The following is a 17,078-nucleotide window of genomic DNA, read 5'->3' as shown; positions in this document are numbered from 1 at the left end:
AAATAGTTCATTTGCTGCCATTAGTGTTAACAAGCTGCAGTGGAGTGCTCAGAAAAGAGGAAATACAAATTACAGATATCCCTTGTAGCAGGAGATGATATAGAAGGGTTCCTTTTTCCAATCACAGTGTTGCCTAGAGTCAAGGGTCCCTCTGAACTTGTACTGTTCAATCCATTGTTTCTGCTCATCTTTTATTGGCTTTAATCATAGTTTTGCGATTATAACTAACAAGATAATTAACTTCCTAAATATAAGAGAATTAAGAGACTAAACCAGCATCCAGGTGGGATCCATCTGACCTAATCTCAGCTCTAAGGCATCTAGGCTCAGTCCTGACTATCATTTCCCTGTAGCCAATGAAAACAAAAGCAATTCAGGAGGAGAAGGTAAAATCTTGGAAGTTATCTTAGAAAATTTTTTTAAGGTAGGGCTGGTCTTCTCTTGGTAACATCTCTGACTGTACACCAAATGGACAGTAAACCTGGATAACTAGTTTAGACAAGGTACCTACATTTCAGACAGCTAAAAGTCGTTGTCGGTCATCACCCTGTGTGAGTGAGTGGTTTTGCAGATTTCAATGAATGTGTATATGCTGATGACAAGTAATTTTTTTTTACTGCTATGGCTAAATTATAAAAAAAAGGTGATCAGACAAGCCTCAAAAGTTTAGTCAATCACATGTAAATGAAACATTAACAGTTGTGGTATTAACATTTGTTTGTTACTTCTTGTCTAATTAAACTATGAAAAATGACACACAAAAAATCCTAAACTTTCTTACTATGTTACCTGTCTGTACTCAGAATTTTTAGAAATTTTGTTGAACTGTGAATTAAAGTGATTTCTTTAGACATATAGTGGGTACAGACTGGCATAAATTGTGCTGATGGAAAGGGAATGAAAAATACCTGGTGGTCTATTGAGTACATCTCCTAAAAATGCTCACAATGAGAGGTCTGTTACGGAAATAATTTTGGAAATCCCTGGTATTTGTTTCAAGAAGTTTGCCTTCACATTTCCAACCCATTTATGCCTCATTCAAACCAACTGGGATGATTTTGCTCCTATTCTACTATGTAGATTAGGAGCAAAACTGAATATTTTTGCTATTGGTCTTTATATTCCTTTTCACAAGATTTTCTTATTCTGCCCACTGCAAAAATCCATCTTTTCCCTTACTAGAGTCTATTTTACTTAAAACTGGAGATTTCATGTTGATGCTGAAGAAACTAGTGCAGCCTGAAATGGAAACCACCCTAAAATGGGTTAATTTAAAGAAAGCTGAAAAAGAAGTAGTAATGAACTATTAGTAGTATGAATTTCTCTCCAGTGATACTGTAAGTCCAGTACCACCATAAGTGGACTTTACAAAATGTATTCTAGGTATTTACTTCAAGTAGGGTGATCACCAAAAGAAGGTGCCTGGCTCTCACACAAATAAAATTAGATACCTAAATTCCTTTTTTAGGTGTTGAAGGCAGGTTCCTCTGAGATTTTTAAATACCTACAAAAAATATCCTGCCCTTACAATTTAATATTATACAGCATCTAAATTAGTCAATCTGAATATGTGCTTCGATATAAGCACATATTCCTAACCAGTCAAAGCCACCCAGAAAATCTGTACCAGAGGCAAGAAATGAAATTGGATTTCCTGACTCTGCATTTCGTTCCTTAACCAAAATTCTTTTTCCTAGTCCATAAACTGTGTTAATACCACTATTTCAATACTAATAATTTAAGGCTGTACCAGGAAGTCAGTCTTTTCTAATAAATATACAATATTAACCTGATACTGCCTCACCTTTTAGACTGAAAACAGTGTTTCTAAACCTTAGGAGTCTGTCAGGAGCCAATAGGGTGTCTCAGAAGTCTGTAAAATGATCCTGGGGTACTTTGGAAGCCTTGTAGTTTTGTTAAATTTGTTCTGTATGTGATGATCACTATTCAATTTTTCTGAAATATAGTGTACATTTTCTCAGCCTGGCATACAAAGAAATAATTATTTTTTTACATTGTGAGATTCAGTATTAAATCAGAGAATTTTTTTTTCCTATTTTGGGGCTTCCAGAAAGTGCTAGTGTTGATTTTTGCTGAAATATTTTACAGTTGTATTGTAACTGCTTGACTCTGCCTAGCAGGTTGCAGCTCCCTGAGAGCACGGCGGGAGTTACCCAGGGCCATGAGATCAGTCACATCCCGGAGTCCATTTCGGACAGCCCCGCAATCTGGCTCCGGCAGCCAGCAGCGTTACAGCGCAGTGGTGATGAAGAAGGTAGAGAAGGGTCTCCCATGAGGGTGGTAAGATGGCTCCAGTCACATCTTGTCCCAGCATGGCCCAGGGGCAGTCCCTGGGTGGGGTTGGGGTACAGGAGCCAATAGGAAGAAACCGAGGGAGTGGCCAAGGCTAGGGTAGGGAACAGGGGGAACGTGGCATCACAGAATCAGGGGGTTAACAGGCTACCACACAGTTGTATCCTAAGATGTATGGAGCTTTGAACCCAGCTTTCCTGCATCCTGCACCTGATGGTTGATTTGACATGGTAATCTGCCACCAGGCCAAGAAACCTGCTCATTAGAGCAAGCTGTACAACTGCCACAAGCTAGTCAGGTAGAATTAGATTAATTAATGGGGAACTTCTGTTAGAAAATAAAGCTAAAATTGGAGAGTTTATGGGTAAGGTTAGCAGACTTGTATATCTCTAATAATCTTGGATTAATTACTAGACTGAAAATGAATGTGGGTTTGGGGGTTTTTCTTCTCTTTTTCATTCTTTTGTAGGAACACTTAGGGCAGATTCAGAAGAAAATATGAGCCTCTATTGCAATAAAATTATTATATAGACTCCGAAACATGACGATTATCACAACACAGCATAACACAAACTAGATGTGCAATCACCCAGTAGCCTTTGCCTCAGGCCAATATTTTCTATTTAAGCATTAATTTATATTTTTAGAAACCGACTCAAATTTGATTACCGTTTTAAAGAGCCTGTCGTATCCTTAGGTAAGTTGCCCCAACATTCAATTATCCTTATCTAATGACTAATTATCCTCATTTTTTAAAAACAACCTTCACATTGTATTCGAGTCACTTGATCTCTTCATGCTTTATTTTTTCTGTTCCTACACTGAGCAGTCTTCCCTTACTAAATGCTGAGCCAAGTCTTTCCTCATCAGAAATGGGCTCTGCACTTGCAAGAACTTACTTTTTAAGACTTGGACATGGCATAAGTGGTGTCACTCTCTGTATCCCTATGATCAGTCTAAAGTATAAAGAGTACATGGCCCCCTGTCAGCCTTACAAGAGAAAGCCACTGTTTTTCAGTACTGTGAAGAGCAAGAATAACAATGTACACAAGTTTTTTGAATAGGGTTGTAATTTTTAACCTATGTCTTTTTGTCTTTTTCAAAATTTTGGTGTGATCCAGCAATTTTGTCTTTATGACTGAGTCCTTGTGGCCATCAAATTCCCTGAGCTTTTCACAGGTGAAAAACTCTTACTACTGACACCTTTCTCCAGAACAGGACTTAAAGGAAGATGAAACAACAGGCTTCCTATGGGAGAAAGAGAACAAAGGGGAGCAAGAAAAGGCCAAGGAAGCTTCCTAAAGACTCCTCAAACAAAGATGTGAAAATGCTGGTTCTCCCAGGAAAACTGACTGAATAATTGATCTTATCTTGATTCAAAAGTGGTAATAAGCAGTAACAAAGCTTCAACTGTTTAGGAATGACTCCAGAATTATCAAAGAAAGTCATAGGCAAGGAAAAGAGTGAGTAAAGAAGGGGACCTGGCTGATGTAACTAAAATATAAAATCTCTTTAACTTGCAAAATACATATAACTTGCATAATTCAAATAACTTCACAAGCATTTTGGAGATTAAGCGGCTTTAAGCTGTTCCAGATTAGCTGTGGTGCTTTAGAATCTCTGCTGAGCTTTTGATCCAGTACACCGAAATTGAGAAGTGGTCAAGTCCTGTAATTTTAGAACTTTTCTTCTTAGAACATTAAAATGGAAAGCATAAATCAAGTTGGTTAATTAAAACTAGTGAAAGTCTTGTAAAAATAATTGACAATAAAAAAGAGGAAAGGAATTACTTTAGGAATGTTACCATACATTGAGTAGTGTGAAAAGGTAAATATAGGCAGAATATCAGGGGGAAAAATTCCTGGCAGAGTGATCCACAGGAATGTGGGGAAGTGTCAGAAACCTGATTGCTCATGATATTTAAATCCAGGCTGGACAGACCGCTAGCAAATCTGATGTTGGGAGTGATTTTATATTAAGTGTAGCATTGATTGGATGACTTAATAGATCTGTTCCGTAGCTGATTTCTATTAGTCTAGGATTCCCAGCTGCTTTTGCTTCCAAAGCCTCTTCCAGTCTTTGGATTTCTTTCTTTAATATTAACTAATAATAGCACTTTAACCGTCTGTCCATTAACAGAACTTTAGGTTTTCTTATGAAAATATTAAATTGGCAGGTGATTAAAGCTTTCCACTTCTTGTTCCTCTTTAAAAGGGTAAAGTATAAACGTCTGCAAGTGTAGCTGAGACATTATTGAAAGTTCTGCCTTAGCTAATCCTGCTCAAGTTTAACCCAAGTCCTCCCGCTTTGAACGTAATGAAAGCAAAGATTTTAGAAGTCTAAGAAGACTGAAAAATAGATAAAAGTACCTTTTTTGGACTCTCTGATCACTTTAAATAAGTTCTGATCAAGGTTTATTGCTACACAGCAGCTTCTTGGCTTTTCTTTTCTTCTTTCCTTGTGTTTCATAACTGACCCTACTTTGAGCTACTTGGCAGTGTTTCTTGCTGTGTTTGGTTCAGCTGCTTTTATTTTCATGGATTGCTGCTATTGCCCACTCACAGTGCAGCTCAGGGAACATGGTTATGACAGCGTTTATCTGCTGAGGCTTTACACATCAGCTGCTCTGTGTTCGTTTCTTCTCAGCAAGGAATCACTTACCCCTTAGGTACCACTAACCTATGTGAAACAGAGGGACACCAGGTTCAGCCTGGTGAGATTTTGGTTCTCAAACAAGTACTGAGATAGGGTGCAGCCCTTCACATTTAACTTCTAAATGCCCACCAAATTTCATGGACATGCTGGAGGACTTTGAGAACGGCTGGAGGCTTTGAGAGAACAAAAGGAAAATTACGGTGTTGTGTCAGCCAGCCCTGTTCTTACAGTCTGTTTTAGACAACTGTATCTCTGTTAGGTGGACCCCCTGCAGGCTGGTGAACTTTTGGTCAGCTAGATTATTTAATATTATGTATAGACTATGGAGAGGCTGCTCTTGCTAGAGATCAAGTTCTCTGGTTTATGTTTTGGCAGAAAAACTGTCTTCCAAATATTAGTATCTTCAAGGCATTTTGATTAAGTTCAGTAATTCTGTCATGGAACATCAAAAATTTGAATGGCTTCTTATTTTATGGAAAACAATATATATTGAAATTGCATAGCAACAAGATAAATCCCACTGTTACTTGGCTCTGTCAGCTTCCCTGAAGGGTGAATGACTTCCACCTAGAATGCAATATTTCCAGAGCTGCTAGTTTCAGCATCATCTTTAGCTCTCTGTTATGGGAAAGAGATGGAAATTCATTGGCTTTCAGGACTTCAGGTAGGTAAATCACACAACTTTAGCTATCAGCTCTAGTCTAGACACCAAGATTTCTTCTGCAATGACTGTTGAAAAATCACTGTGTCCAAGGGACATGTAACTTCACACATCTTGGAAGTTTTAATAGAAGACAAAAAAAGAAGAAAATAATTCCTTTTTATCAAGTATAAATAAGAGTCAGGACACTGATTTCCAAGTAAATGTCAGGAAGTTTTGAAGAACCCAAGTGAAATAGAATAAATCACCTTCTCAAAGCATCTTTTTTTCCCCCATTGACTTCTGAGGCAGCCTAGATTCTTAGTTCAGACAAAATGTTTAACTTTTACATTATTAAAATTAGAGATCAGCATTTTCCCATTGGTGCTGCATTTTAAAATAAATTGCACTAAAGAACCTGAACAAACAAGCAAAAAGAATAGAATAAAAAAAAAGAAAAAGAAGCAGAAAAAAATTAGAGAGGAGATATAAGAAGGTAATGTTGCTCTCCATTCACATCTTTGTGCATGGTATTCTTTATGATGTAGTAGCAGAGAAAAATACAGCTTTACAATAACTGACAATTCAGTCTTAAAATAATTTAAAAGTGCATGGGAAAGCTGTAAGTTTGTACACATGTAAATTGTGATCAAGATTCATAATTTTCTTGAAACTTTTTTCTGTATGGAAACTTTTGAGGTGTGAGTGTATGGGTACATATGAATGAATAAATTACTGTTTGGATTAGACTTAAAGATCAAGATCTAATACATGATATTGAATAGACATTTAAACTGAAGAAATTGAAAGAAACAACCTTATGACAATATTGTACAGAGCGGCAAACAATTTAGAAACATTTATAGGAAAATTGGACAACTTAAAACCAGAACATTTAAAAATCTTTTTATTGTGTATCAACTAAACCATATAAAATTGCATTTTTGTGGGTGGTTGGAATACCGTTTTTATGGTATTTTAAACCTTTGGTTTAATTTATGAAATAACCTTGGACTGAGTCAGTAAAAAATCTGCTATGTTCAATGGACCTCAGAATTTCTCACTTCCTAACTGTGGTTTAGTTGTTGAGTATTAAACCATTATATAAACCCTCTGTCTGCAGGGAATTAGGAGTAAACTCTGACTGTAGTTAGTTTTTTCCCAAAACCACCTTCTACAAGGATTAGCAATCCAGGAAAACAGACCAGAACCCAGGGCTGATGCCATGCTGTTTGCTGTTCCTGGTCTACAGGGTATGAAAACTGCATGTTGCGATAAGGGCGCAGTCTCTGGGATTTAGTAGTTCTAATTCACTTATTTGTGTCAGATTTTAAAAAGAGGAAAGCAGTTTTAAAGTAAGAGATTAGAGGTTATACATTGTAGAAACATGAGAGGAAAGCCAGTAGGCTCAGCATAAGTTCTTCATTTCTTCACAGAGGATGATATGTGCACTGATCACAAAGGGCATGAGAGAGAAAATTATTATTATGCTCTGTCAAGTGTTCTCCTAACAGCTTGGGAGCACGTAGAAATGAGTGGAAACACTGATGCAAGAAAAGGAATAATGTTTCTAGATTTATAACACCATCAGCCCAGAATGCACACTTGCATGTTCTATTTCTTCTTTCCTTGCAGTTTAGATGTAGTATAAAAAAGTCAGTGAGACACTTCCCATTCAAATCAGACAGCAGACAAATAGTTACTAGACAGGAGGAAAATCTGAAATGCACATAGATACAACTAAGTAGGAACAAAAGGATACATTCTTCATATATCTCAATAATAAGGCATGGTATATCCCAAGATGTCAGATCCCTTTTTTTATGTGTTTATTTTTGCCCTTAGAATCAAGAATAACAACACGAATGCCATTGTCTTCAGAAAAAAAATCACCCAAGTTTATGGGCTGTGTTAGATCTAAACTAGCAAAAGGAAGAGCAGCAAGGACTCTCTTCTCACCTGAAAGCCAACTGTGGCAGCCTGGTCACTTCTGTATTTCTAAACTTTCTTACACTCAAGAACTGGGCAGATGACTCCAGCTTCTTGATGAGGAGGGGTTTTGTCTCATGCTGAAGCCATGCCTGGGAACCATCCAGTAGAGTCATAATTGGTGCAGGCCCTGTGTGTGAAAAGGACTATTCCTGCTAATTGGACTGAGCTTCAGGGTCTTGAAAGTTTTTGAGTTAGTAGCAAAAGTGAGTGCAATCTTGGGCTGCTGACCTGTGTGAAAGCCACAATGTGACAACTCCCGTTCCAGGTGGTTAAAACTGGCATGAGCATTGCTTAAGCCATAAGAAGAATATAATCTGCTGCTCCATTTCCTAGCCTTTGGCTCAATTTGTGCATGAATTGGGTGGGATCTATCACTTAGACATCTGTGTATCAACATTTCCATCTGACACCATTTACACTTGGTAGGGAGGAACAGTTTGGCTTGCTGTTCTAGCCTCTCTGTGTTAGGATAAGATCAGTCACGCCCAGGAAGCACCTATTTCTCCCCAAAAAGAGTCTTCAGTGATAAGGTCAGGTGCAGAAATTAGTGTTTTAAGCACATCTGTGAGCAGATCAGTTTTCCCTTTCGTGCTTTCTTTTTTAATTTTCACCCTTTGCCTCCATCACCCTCCAATGCTGTTGCATGCACGGGATTGAGACCAGTGTATAAAAAGCTGACAGACATGGGTAACAGCTAAAAAGTTTTGTTTAGCTACCCAACCTTGTCAAAGCTCTCTATGCCTCTCAGACTTGCAACTTTGCCAATGTGAACTATGGCTTTATGGGAGAATATACACACTCTCTGCCCTTTTACATTGGTTCATCCAAACTTTATCTATAACTCTGTTAGATAGATTTGGAAGTGGAAAAACAAACATCTGCCATCTGCTCCATGTTATTTATGGTGATTTCTCCAATTAGGTCCAATTAACTTGCTGTCAATGATTAAATGTAATGGGTAATAATAACTTGACTTCATCATTACCACCAACATTATTAGCTCATTGATTGCAACAATTTCAAAAATTACCCATCAGAATAAAATATGTTTAGCACCTGGTTTGTCTGTTTAGGAACATCTGCTATAAATGTGTGATATACGTGGAATTTAATGTTTCATGATGTGAAAGGGAAACATATAATCCGTACTTTGAGAGTCAGCACTGGCACAAATTTATGGTGAGACAATGAGAGGATCAAATAAAAATCAGTTCAGAATTTATTGCTATTGCTGGACTCACAGAACGGTCAAAACAGGAATGGAGCTATCGTATATTTACCAGCCTGAATTTTTTGTCTAGCAGGAGATGGTTCTGTTCATATGATCTGAATTTACGTGCCTGTGTTGTGTTATAACCCATGGTCATGGATGAACTGGGTGGGTGTGGAGAAAGTAGGCTGGGTATCCAGCTTGCCAAAGAGAGATGTTTTTATTCAAATCCCCAGGCCTAGTTTGTTTGGCCTTGCTTGGAGTTTTGCATAAAAGCTTTACAATAAAGTGCTGCATCTTCTTAAATGCTGCAGGGAGCACGTGAAGGCACAGTCTTCATTTCCCTACAATTTTCTCTCACTGCTCCTGCTACATGCAAAACAAATATATTTGTCCATGATGAACTATGATTGCCATCTCCTAGGTTTGCCATGTGTTTTAGGTCAAGTGTCTCACTGTCATGCAATTCAGTTTTCCCTGTAACCATATGGAAATACCGTGGAATAAGTGCTGTCTGGAATGGTTCACAACAGACTGTTCAGACAGCTAATGACTCCCCAATCTTTAAGTGTGCCAGTCAGTTCCCCTTCCTGTAAACAATTTTTTTTCTTGAGCATCATGAATGCTAATTCTCCTAATTTGCCCCTGATTTACATCCTTTGGTGGGGATAGGGAGGCTGTTAAAAGACCAAACTTTGGTCTTCATTATGATTAAGATCCTCTTAACCACCGTCTCAGAAATGCTCAGGAATAATGTTTTATTTTCATAAGCACCTAGAAAACAAATCTCAGTTTAAGATTCCTGAAAACTGAAAAATTTGGAAAAAAAACTAATAAAATGTCTGGCTGTTGTTTATACACTGTCTGCTTATTGGCTTGACAGATTTGAGAAACATTAATTCTGGTGGTAGATTTCTGACTTAAGCCACTTTTTTTTTTTTTTTTACCTAACCCAGTCTTGGAAAAACAAGCAAGGCTTTGGCTGGTCTCACCCCTTTTCTAACATTTCATTGCCCATTTTCCCCAATTTTGCCGTATGGAATGTAAATTAAGGTGGTTTTTTTCACTTAAAAAAACATCATGTCTTATCAAGTTTTCATTATTTGGCTATTGAACAAAATGCAGATTGGTAAGCTAATGCTTATTTGGTGTGATTATTTCACTGGATATTTGGCGCAAAGTCTTCAGGAAATTTAGTAGTCTAGCCTTTAAACCTCTGATTTTTTCCCATTGGCTTTTCCTGAGAAATATTGAACTACAAGGAGCCAAACAGCTTCATGGATATTGTTTGACAGCTTGCTTTAACGCAAAAATGTGTAAGGTTTCCCACCCAAAGCCACACTTAGTCTCTGTCTGTAAAGCACTACACTCTGGAGAGGGTGGTAGGCATTATCTTCCCCATCACAGGAATGGGGAAAACAATTCCTAGGTCTTCCAGCAGTTTTCCAGCTCAGCTGTTCTCGTTTCCTGGTATTTTGCACAGCCTGTCCATGAATTTAAATGTCAGGTCAGATTTTCACTTGGAGCTTTGTTGATTTACTACAGATGAAGAAACTCCACGTTTTTGAAACATGCAGAAAATATTGCTAGACTGGTTCTGCTGCTGTGTAGTTTTGTCTTTGTAAAATAAAGAACCTTTTACAAACACTTAAACTGGAAAACTATGGTGCTGAAGGAGGGAAGAAGCTTATCTTGGTGTAATGCTCATCTTTCTCATCCTTCTCTGTTACTCTGTTGTGTCTGACCGGACCAAATTCAGGTGCCACAGAAATGAAATCTTTCATTAAGATGGTAAAATATAGGCTGTTTTTAATGGACATGCAGAGAGGTGGTCATAAGACCAAAATTCAGCCTACAGTGCTTCAGCTCTTGTAAAAGAGCTTGTAAAGCAGAAATATTATTTCAGAGAGCTTATCACTCGGGTGAACATGGAAAATGTGAGAAGAATCAAGTTCTTTTTGACTCACTAATCATTACCTACCAAAAATATACACTTTATGATTATTGGGATTTTAGCTGATTGTATCCAGAAGACAACAAGAATATCTGTCTCAATTGTTGTCTAAATTTTGGATTAGATATTTTATTGTTGGTGAAAAGTGCTGTTCTGTATATGGTGTTTTGGTATTTGTCTGTTTCATTTTGATCAAAAATTCCTCCAAAACCTCTCTGAGAAAATCACAATATTTTACTTGGATTTTTTTTCCCCTGCAGTGGTGAGTTTAGTGCATCCTAACAGGAGTAAGATTCAAGCCCTGTAATGCCACAGCTCAGAGGATTACTTCCTGCAGGACCTGATGTGAGTCACCTCCTCTTACTGAGGCTGGATATCACTGTATTAGTTAGGAAAGAGAGTTCAGCCAGGGAACCTGAACTTCCAGTCCAAAAACAGAAGGCTAAACCCAAACTAGGTGTTTGGGTTTGTTTGGGCTTTTTTTTGTCTGAAATATCACACAAGAACTTTTACAAGCCAAAAATATTTTTCGTCTTAGAAGTTAGGTTTTTGAATTTTGTGTTCTTTGGAGAATATAGGAAATTCAGCCAGCTCTTGACATGCTAAAACAAATATGCTCTGTGTACTGAAAAAAATAAACTTCTCTGTCTTTCTCACATAAACCTAAGAGCAATTTTCAGGGCCTGACCCGACTTATTGTGAAGGAGCACTCCTTTTCTTTAGACATCTACACTGAAGTGCCTAAACTTGAAGCTGAATCCCACTTGCCCTCAGCAGCCCTGGACAAAATATCTAAAGCTCAGATTAATCACACAGTTTAAGGTACTGATCTGAACTGTGCAAGATGGCTACCTAATCACCCTAAACTGACATGTCCAGAGAAAAAGTAGTTACAGCTAAAACCTCTGGCAATACATTTGTCTTTCATATTTCTAGAGCAGCTACTTTTCTATTAACAGACAGTAGCTGATGTGAGAATGCTCCCAATGAAGGTGTGTCAGTTACAAAAAGCAAAATGGGGTGAATGTGGACGAGAGTACAGGAAGCTAATTTACTCCAATATGTCACAGCCCAGATTTTTACTTGTTTAAAATCAGTACACCCAGCTGGAGTCAACAAAGCTGTGTTGATTTATGTCTGGTTCTATGGACAGGGCAGTAGTGGAAACAAGGGTTTTGTTTTCAGGAAATACCGTATTTTAGTCTGAGATTGATTTATGAAATAGAGATGAACATACGATGTAAAAAAACCCAAAACATGAGAACTGTGTTTTGCTCAAAAAAGTATCAGCTATCATGTAGGTCAGAAAAATAGCAAACACAGCTCAGCAATGATGAATGCAAATTAATACTTAGGAGCAGGTGACCAATTTGGATAACTTGTGCTCCCTGTTTTAGCCCCCTCTGCAATACTGAACAAAGGGAAAAACACAGGGATTATACTGGCAAATATTGATTAAATCAACACTGCAAACAGCTGCATTTTGGGAGATGGAACTTAGGCTAAGAGGCTATGAAAAAAAAAATCCTTAAAGTTTATATTCCTCTGAGGATAAACACAGAAAACAGGTGCTTTGGGAGGCATTTCATCCAGCGACTGAAAGAAGTATCTTTCTTCACTAGGAGTCATAATGCATCTGTTTAGAAAATCTCCTTTTCAAACAGACTTTTCGACCAAGGTTTCCTTTCCTATTCATCTAATTGTTCTTTAAAATCCTCATTTGGTTTCACCACAGTTTATGAAAAGGGTTTCCATCTACTTTCTGCTGTAAGTTCTGGGCTCACACTCTTCTGGATGATTTGGGTCTGTGAACTCTGTCAAGTCCTGTTTCCCAGCGTGCCCATCATCACACTGGAGAGCGGGGCTGGAGGCAAGCTGGAGAACAACTTGAGATGTTCTCCTGTGGGGGGACAGACCTTTCTGTAGAATCTGCCAGAGAAACTGGTGCATCAGGGATCAGCCAGTCAAATAACTGAGTCAGGAAGGTTTCTCATAAGAATTTCTGGTGACAGCTTAATTCTGTGTCATCTGACAGCACAGGGCCTCCCTAGGATATCATGTCCCTCTCTAAGAAGCAGCACAAGGAGTTAAAGCTGTGCTGTGTTTTCTTTCCTTACCCAATCCTGCCTAATATGACTATTTCAGTAACAGGCTTGATGATGGCACAGCAGAAAAAGGTCAAATGCATCTGGAGACGTATTAATACCCAAGTCTTGTCAAAAAGTTTATAACCTGAGACAGTAGGCGAAGTCCTTCTTCTCATTCACACCAAATGAGAACTTCTTCTGTGCTTAATATGCCACACATTTTCTTCTGAAGAACATTTTGTATTTCTATATATCTTCCCATTCTGTGTTTTTAAAGGAATTCACAACTTTAACACCTTTAACCTCATAAAACCTGCTGGGTTTATTATCTCTATTTAACAGGAGGGAAAACAAAAACAGAGGCAGTAGAAGAACATACTCACTAGCACAAGGCATCTGCAGCAGCGCTGGGATTGAAGCCCGGTTGCTCCTGGATTTTTAGCCTTCCTCAAAGCCACCCCTGGATTTTAAGCTAGAGAGCTGTAATGCTTTTATACACTGCCACTGTTCAGAAAAATCCCATATATAATCATTGATTAATACTTCGTAGACTTCCTATTTAAGGGTCCCAGTCCTTACTGAAACTCCATTGTATTCAATACAAAAACACAGATAGGAATTATTTTTATTCCAAACACTGAGTGTATAGTTCCAAACAAGCTTTAGTTGGAGAAAATCAGAAAGAATGAATGGAAGACATAAAAGCAAGACTGCATAGCAATATACATTTGGAATTCCGCCCCCAAATCCATTTGTTTTTTAAAATCAGTAATGGTATAATGATACAATGCATAAACAAACCCAACTTTACACTCTCAAAATTTACTTTATGCTTGAATGCTATTTTTAATAACTTTACAGAGATAGTATTTTACATCTATATTATTTATTACAGACCACCCAAACTGACCACTCAGTTATTCCAATTTGAACCTTTTTAAAATTTAAAAAGATCCCAACCTTTCTCCCACATTCTTCAACGTCATTACTATCCAGCAGGGGTTTTGGCCTATTGCCTCATCTTTCTGTTATACATTCTAGTGTCTCACGGAGTATTGCTATGTACAGCCAGTAAGTTCACATTCTCTTATCACAAGAGTGTTATTTTCAAGTAACTCCAGCAGATCAGTTCTATTAATTATCGGCATTTATAGTTAAACACAAACTGCTTGATTCCACATTGCTTAACAAAACCACTTTCCCAGGTGTTCTTCCTACTGCATAGTTTAAAGTTTCCAAGATTTCCCTTCAACAGATGTTAAACTCCCTGGTCTCAGTTTCTTGGTCTTTAATCTCTTGACCCTTTTTAAACTAATGGAGTTGTATTTGCCACTTCCTAATCCTCAGGAATCTCCTTCATTTTTAAGAATGCCAGTTAATTTAATGCCTTTAACTAATGCTTGTGAAATCACATTATTTGGACCTGCGGCTATATCTGCCGCAAGTGCACTCATTTTTTGTTTTTCTAATTACAATTTTTTCTTTTAACTCTAGACTGCCTTCTTTTTATCTCTGGAAAATTGACCCATTGTTTAGTCAGAGTATTGTTCCACCTTCTTCCAAGACAAAAACAGAGTAACTGTTTAACAGGTCTTTTTATTCCCTTGTGCTTCAAATGGTAAACTTTACTTGCACAGAAGAAAATGAAGTTGCAGAAAGAAAAGCAGTTCCCATATATTTTTCTATCCTCAATGGGACTTGAGCATTTCCAACATGACTGTAGAAATGTGAAGCCATATCAAAAAACCTTCAGTCTGATTAAAAATTGTGAGATAGCCAGCAGTTAACAGCATTTGGGTAACTCATCGACTAAATAGTCTCACTGCTTTTCTTGGGTTTCCTTTCTTCCAGTGAGATCTTAATGAAGGAACCACTTAGAGCTCATACACCAAATCAAGAGCTCTGCTGAATCGAAGCCCATGTGTGCTGAAGGGAAATGTGCTGGTATATTTTCTTTGATAATTGAAACACTTTGTAGGCCACCCTCACCTTCAGACAATTATGAAGAATGTCTCAGAGCATTTTGAGCCTGAGTTTTTCCCAGATAAGCCAAATGGGAGTTAAAAAATATATACTAACAAGTTCCAAGAAGCATATTTTGACTTTTTGTTGAGAGCTGTGAAACCTTTTCCCACTGACAGTTTTCTCTTGACATTTTAAAATCTTTTTCCCTATTTACAAAGTTCTTCTAACCTTATTCCTTGGACTCCCATCCCCTCATAAGCAATATTAGGTATCCCCAAGGGTTACATTTGCAGAAGCAGTTCATACTTTATCTGATATGAATCATATCTTTTGGCTTCAGCTTGCAAAGTTCTCCATGCCCTTGAAACTGAGCTCTCTCAGATGTGATCCATTCACTTTCTGAAGGCTCTATTCATGTGGAATTTCACTGGAGTAGGTTTGGACATCCATACATGTCCTGGAGTATACAGAGATTTGAAAATGAAGAACTAACTTTTTTGCCAGATGTGTTGGGAGTTTCATAGGATCTAAACTGAACAATGATAATTTTTTATACAAGATCAAGATGATACTGAAATTTTATTCATTATGAACTTGTCTGAATCCTTCATCATTATGGTCAAACAAAGGACTGACATTTAAGTTTAGTTGGAACCACTTACTTTCTAGCATTGCTAAGCAAGGGAAATCTAAAAAGCATGAAGGTTCGAGAAGTGTTGATGGACTCTATTTAGTTCAAAACTCCCAGAGGAGCAAAGGTCTTTAGATGTAATGTAAATCAAGGAGTTTTTGCTTTCAAATGCTGTCACAGGAGAAGTTGGTGGAATTGTGTATGGAAAAAGAAATGATAAATTCTACTGCTAGTCTTAAAAGTCCAGAAATTTCAGCTTTCAAGGTTTGTATTGCATCGAAGAATAATCTTAGAAAGGAGGAAAGTGCAGCAGAAGATCAAAAGAAGCTTTGTTGAGACTACCTGCTGAATTTCTACAATGAGAGAAAATCCTGTAATTCCTCTAATATGCCTAAGATTTACTTATTAGACTGGTTGATGCCAAGTTGAATATGAGTCAGCAGTGTCCTGGCAGCCAGGACAGCCAAACGTGTTCCGGGGGCACCAGGCACAGCATCACCAGCTGGGCAAGGGAGGGGATTGTCCCCCTCTGCTCTGCCCTGGGGCGGCCTCACCTCGAGTGCTGGGGGCAGTTTTGGGTGCCACAATAAAAGAAAGATATTAAACCATTAGAGAGGGCAATGAAAGTGGTGAAGGACCTTGAGGGGAAGACGTGTGAGGAGCTGCTGAGGTCACTTGGTCTGTTCTGGCTGGGGAAGAGGAGACTCACTGGGTCTCCAGAGAGGGGAGACCTCACTGCAGTTACAGCTTCCTCGTGAGGGGACAAGGAGGAGCAGACACTGATCTCTTCTCTGTGGTGACCAGTGACAGGACCAAGGGAATAGCATCGAGCTGTGTCAGGGGAGGTTTAGTGTTGGGGTCCCTCCCCTGCCGTGTAGCCCTGGGAGAGGGGCCCTGAGGGCACAGACACGGGGCTTCCCTGTCCCTGCTCCGCCTCGTTCCCATTGGTTGGTTTGTGTTCCCTGCGCGGGCAGAAGGACCCTTGGTCCCGTGACTGGAACAGTTCCTGAGCAGAGCTCCGGCCATGCGGCTGGAGAAATAAACATCTCTGAAACAGCTATCAAGAATCTGTCTGTCCATATATATTTCCTTTCCACGGGACTCCTGGTTTGATATATGCGTGTTGCAGGATCCCCACTGCAACATAATGGTGGAGAATTGAGAGAAGAACGATCCCCGATCCCTAAGCGACTGATTTGTGTGAGTAAACCCTGGAAACTTTGGATTCCTCTTCTTGGTTTTGCTTTGCTATTCCATATCTAAACTATGGAGGAACCGTGGGAAGACTCTTGGCTCTCAGAGCCGCATATGGACATTTATCTTAAACTTAAAATGATTCTTGAACAACGATTTGTAAATTTTAGCTTGATTCAAGCTCAAAAAGAACTGAAACACTTCCTGGCATGGTTGTTTAAGAACTTTTTCTATGTTTCTTGGGATTTAATTCTTACCAAGGGCTTTTGGAAAACCGTTTGGACACAGTTAATACTGGAGTCAAAATATATGCCGATGGAAGAATATTTTCGTGAATATTATTTAGTTACCGAGACTGTTGAGCAATGTCAGCTGTGTCCTGGCGAAGGGAAGCCTGGCGCAGGGACCGGGCGGCCCAGGCCACGTGCACCGAGCGC

Source organism: Corvus brachyrhynchos, unplaced genomic scaffold (assembly GCF_000691975.1).
Source record: "Corvus brachyrhynchos isolate BGI_N302 unplaced genomic scaffold, ASM69197v1 scaffold116, whole genome shotgun sequence".
In the NCBI taxonomy this organism is placed as follows: domain Eukaryota; kingdom Metazoa; phylum Chordata; class Aves; order Passeriformes; family Corvidae; genus Corvus; species Corvus brachyrhynchos.
This window is presented reverse-complemented; position numbering follows the sequence as displayed.